This window comes from Schistocerca serialis, unplaced genomic scaffold (assembly GCF_023864345.2).
Source record: "Schistocerca serialis cubense isolate TAMUIC-IGC-003099 unplaced genomic scaffold, iqSchSeri2.2 HiC_scaffold_987, whole genome shotgun sequence".
Classification (NCBI taxonomy): domain Eukaryota; kingdom Metazoa; phylum Arthropoda; class Insecta; order Orthoptera; family Acrididae; genus Schistocerca; species Schistocerca serialis.
Window position 1 is genome coordinate 45001 of NW_026048614.1, and position 5000 is coordinate 50000.

General features: G+C 53.6%; 1 non-coding gene across 1 annotated transcript in view; it reads right to left on the bottom strand.

Moving 5' to 3' along the window:
- LOC126454542 (small subunit ribosomal RNA) overlaps positions 1-1654 on the bottom strand; it is a 1910-nt gene extending 256 nt beyond the window's left edge. The window contains exon 1 of the ribosomal RNA XR_007585234.1: positions 1-1654. This exon is cut by the window's left edge and continues 256 nt beyond it. This is a non-coding gene — a ribosomal RNA (small subunit ribosomal RNA).
- Between the last annotated feature and the right edge of the window lie 3346 nt (positions 1655-5000).

Here is a 5000-nt window from a genome sequence, read left to right on the forward strand (position 1 = left end):
CCAATCCCTAGCACGAAGGAGGTTCAGCGGGTTACCCCGACCTTTCGGCCTAGGAAGACACGCTGATTCCTTCAGTGTAGCGCGCGTGCGGCCCAGAACATCTAAGGGCATCACAGACCTGTTATTGCTCAATCTCGTGCGGCTAGAAGCCGCCTGTCCCTCTAAGAAGAAAAGTAATCGCTGACAGCACGAAGGATGTCACGCGACTAGTTAGCAGGCTAGAGTCTCGTTCGTTATCGGAATTAACCAGACAAATCGCTCCACCAACTAAGAACGGCCATGCACCACCACCCACCGAATCAAGAAAGAGCTATCAATCTGTCAATCCTTCCGGTGTCCGGGCCTGGTGAGGTTTCCCGTGTTGAGTCAAATTAAGCCGCAGGCTCCACTCCTGGTGGTGCCCTTCCGTCAATTCCTTTAAGTTTCAGCTTTGCAACCATACTTCCCCCGGAACCCAAAAGCTTTGGTTTCCCGGAGGCTGCCCGCCGAGTCATCGGAGGAACTGCGGCGGATCGCTGGCTGGCATCGTTTATGGTTAGAACTAGGGCGGTATCTGATCGCCTTCGAACCTCTAACTTTCGTTCTTGATTAATGAAAACATACTTGGCAAATGCTTTCGCTTCTGTTCGTCTTGCGACGATCCAAGAATTTCACCTCTAACGTCGCAATACGAATGCCCCCGCCTGTCCCTATTAATCATTACCTCGGGTTCCGAAAACCAACAAAATAGAACCGAGGTCCTATTCCATTATTCCATGCACACAGTATTCAGGCGGGCTTGCCTGCTTTAAGCACTCTAATTTGTTCAAAGTAAACGTGCCGGCCCACCGAGACACTCACTCAAGAGCACCCTGGTAGGATTGCAACGGGGTCCGCCTCGGGACGCACGAGCACGCACGAGGCGCGTCGCACGCCTTCAGCTCGCCCCACCGGCAGGACGTCCCACGATACATGCCAGTTAAACACCGACGGGCGGTGAACCAACAGCGTGGGACACAAATCCAACTACGAGCTTTTTAACCGCAACAACTTTAATATACGCTATTGGAGCTGGAATTACCGCGGCTGCTGGCACCAGACTTGCCCTCCAATAGATACTCGTTAAAGGATTTAAAGTGTACTCATTCCGATTACGGGGCCTCGGATGAGTCCCGTATCGTTATTTTTCGTCACTACCTCCCCGTGCCGGGAGTGGGTAATTTGCGCGCCTGCTGCCTTCCTTGGATGTGGTAGCCGTTTCTCAGGCTCCCTCTCCGGAATCGAACCCTGATTCCCCGTTACCCGTTACAACCATGGTAGGCGCAGAACCTACCATCGACAGTTGATAAGGCAGACATTTGAAAGATGCGTCGCCGGTACGAGGACCGTGCGATCAGCCCAAAGTTATTCAGAGTCACCAAGGCAAACGGACCGGACGAGCCGACCGATTGGTTTTGATCTAATAAAAGCGTCCCTTCCATCTCTGGTCGGGACTCTGTTTGCATGTATTAGCTCTAGAATTACCACAGTTATCCAAGTAACGTGGGTACGATCTAAGGAACCATAACTGATTTAATGAGCCATTCGCGGTTTCACCTTAATGCGGCTTGTACTGAGACATGCATGGCTTAATCTTTGAGACAAGCATATGACTACTGGCAGGATCAACCAGGGAGCTGCGTCAACTAGAGCTGAGCAGCCGGCCGCCCGGGAGTGTGTCCCGGGGGCCCGCGCGAACACGCAAGCGTCCGCTCAATTATTCTGCAAACAGGAGGAGGCTGAGCTCCCCTGCACCATACACCTCGAAACCCTCTCAGGTCCCGGCGGCGCGCAGCGCCGTCCTAAGTACTTGGTCGGGTTCGAGAGAGGCGCAATCGCCCGGGGTTTGGCGAGTAGACGCTTTAGGTGCGACCACCCGTGCTCCCAACTGAGCTTGCCGCTGCCGACAGAGGCCCGGGAGCGTGCTGTCGTGGCATTGCCGGCGGGAGACAACACGCGCCACCTACGGTGACCGGCAGCTCCAACGCCAGCGCCACAGAAGGACAAAAGCCCCACTTGGGTGCCGAAGCGAACTCTCCCAGCACAGCGCACGCGCCAACACGTCCGCACAGCTGCGATACAAACCACCTGCGAGAACCGCAGAGGCGACCGAGCAGCAGACGGCGTCGCGGCGCCGAGCGCCGGGCGGCGGCGCATCCTCAGCGCACACAGTCCTCAATCGGACCAGCACACTGCAGATGTCCACCGCGCTTCGCACCGGGCCCGCGAGGACCTACTTTGGCCGCACGGCGCCGCGTGCAGGGTGCGCCGGCGCGCAGCTGCGCCGCCTGCCGCCTCCGTCGGCCGGCGCGCCTGCCACTGGCCGCCCCCACCAGCCGGCTGTAGCGCGTGCGCCCACGCACCGCGCGGCCAGCACGCCGGGAGGCCCCCCCTCACCGGCCGGGGACGGTCCCACCCAGCCACCGCCGCGTATCGCTTCACACCCAGATGCCATTCACGTTCGTGGGCATGGTGGGTATCGCTGGAACAACCGGTTGGTAGCTCAACCGATCGTCGCCATCACTGATTCACCTCTAGCGAGAACAACCGCACCACAACGGTTTACCAGTTGTTCATTTGCGTAACGTCACCAGCAAACGTAGGCGTCCATCGCCATTTGCAAATTCAACGATTGTTGCATGCCTGTGTCAGGTGTCACGACACACTATGTCTGCCCACATACACGCAACAACATGTGCACGCTTCGCGAACACGTGGAAGGTGGCCCCCGTACGTATGCGATGTCCATTGCGCGAACGACTGTCAACCGGCCTCTGTCGCATGTCGCAGATGTGGAACGCAGTGCACCATGCTATCACGGTGTGTGAGAAGAGACGACTACGTCTGACAACACGCGCCACTACATCAACAGACGGCTCATGCTGATCGCCATCCAGGGCATACCACACTGCAATCCAGCTCTTATAGGGAGACGACACGTAGCTGAGTGCACAACATTTGGACCGCATGGTTCGCCGTTGTTGGCGCAGTCGTTGTACGGTCACATGTACCACGATGTATCATTCAGTACATGAGGACCAATGTGCAGTACAGTGTGTGATTTGGACGTACAACATCAGCGGACAGTTGACACAGGCCGTACCACAGCGTAGGCTAAGTGCTTCGCCATGCGAATGCCAATGAACAACTGCAAATGCCAATGAACAACTGCAAAGGGCATTGAGCATGTACGTCCTGCTGCCATCCACATTACAGTGTATAGCTGCAAGGTGTTTAACATGAAGCGATACACTGGGGACCGGGCAGTGCGAGTAGCAAACTATATTGCGGGGGTTGCAGTTAGGCAACACTACACTAATTTAACGCGTCGTATGACAATTACAGAGCAGGTTAAGGCCCAACGTGTGTTGGGTTAAGGCCCAACGTGTGTTGGGTTAAGGCCCAACGTGTGTTGGGTTAAGGCCCAACGTGTGTTGGGTTAAGGCCCAACGTGTGTTGGGTTAAGGCCCAACGTGTGTTGGGTTAAGGCCCAACGTGTGTTGGGTAAAGGCCCAACGTGTGTTGGGTTAAGGCCCAACGTGTGTTGGGTTAAGGCCCAACGTGTGTTGGGTTAAGGCCCAACGTGTGTTGGGTTAAGGCCCAACGTGTGTTGGGTTAAGGCCCAACGTGTGTTGGGTTAAGGCCCAACGTGTGTTGGGTTAAGGCCCAACGTGTGTTGGGTTAAGGCCCAACGTGTGTTGGGTTAAGGCCCAACGTGTGTTGGGTTAAGGCCCAACATAGGTTGGGTTAAGGCCCAACATAGGTTGGGTTAAGGCCCAACATAGGTTGGGTTAAGGCCCAACATAGGTTGGGTTAAGGCGCAACATAGGTTGGGTTAAGGCGCAACATAGGTTGGGTTAAAGGCGCAACATAGGTTGGGTTAAGGCGCAACATAGGTTGGGTTAAGGCGCAACATAGGTTGGGTTAAGGCGCAACATAGGTTGGGTTAAGGCGCAACATAGGTTGGGTTAAGGCCCAACATAGGTTGGGTTAAGGCGCAACATAGGTTGGGTTAAGGCGCAACATAGGTTGGGTTAAGGCGCAACATAGGTTGGGTTAAGGCGCAACATAGGTTGGTTAAGGCGCAACATAGGTTGGGTTAAGGCGCAACATAGGTTGGGTTTAAGGCGCAACATAGGTTAGGTTAAGGCGCAACATAGGTTAGGTTAAGGCGCAACATAGGTTAGGTTAAGGCGCAACATAGGTTAGGTTAAGGCGCAACATAGGTTAGGTTAAGGCGCAACATAGGTTAGGTTAAGGCGCAACATAGGTTAGGTTAAGGCGCAACACTAGGTTAGGTTAAGGCGCAACATAGGTTAGGTTAAGGCGCAACATAGGTTAGGTTAAGGCGCAACATAGGTTAGGTTAAGGCGCAACATAGGTTAGGTTAAGGCGCAACATAGGTTAGGTTAAGGCGCAACATAGGTTAGGTTAAGGCGCAACATAGGTTAGGTTAAGGCGCAACATAGGTTAGGTTAAGGCGCAACATAGGTTAGGTTAAGGCGCAACATAGGTTAGGTTAAGGCGCAACATAGGTTAGGTTAAGGCGCAACATAGGTTAGGTTAAGGCGCAACATAGGTTAGGTTAAGGCGCAACATAGGTTAGGTTAAGGCGCAACATAGGTTAGGTTAAGGCGCAACATAGGTTAGGTTAAGGCGCAACATAGGTTAGGTTAAGGCGCAACATAGGTTAGGTTGAGGCGCAACATAGGTTAGGTTGAGGTACCGTATAGGTTAGGTTAAGGTACAGTATAGTTTAGGTTAAGGTACAGTATAGTTTAGGTTAAGGTACAGTATAGTTTAGGTTAAGGTACAGTATAGTTTAGGTTAAGGTACAGTATAGTTTAGGTTAAGGTACAGTATAGTTTAGGTTAAGGTACACATTGTTGTATGGAAAGGTGTAATGGGGGGGGGGGGGGGCGGCCGGTCGGTTTGTTGATTGTGATTATAGTAAGTGGATGCCTGCGGCATCATCTGATTTG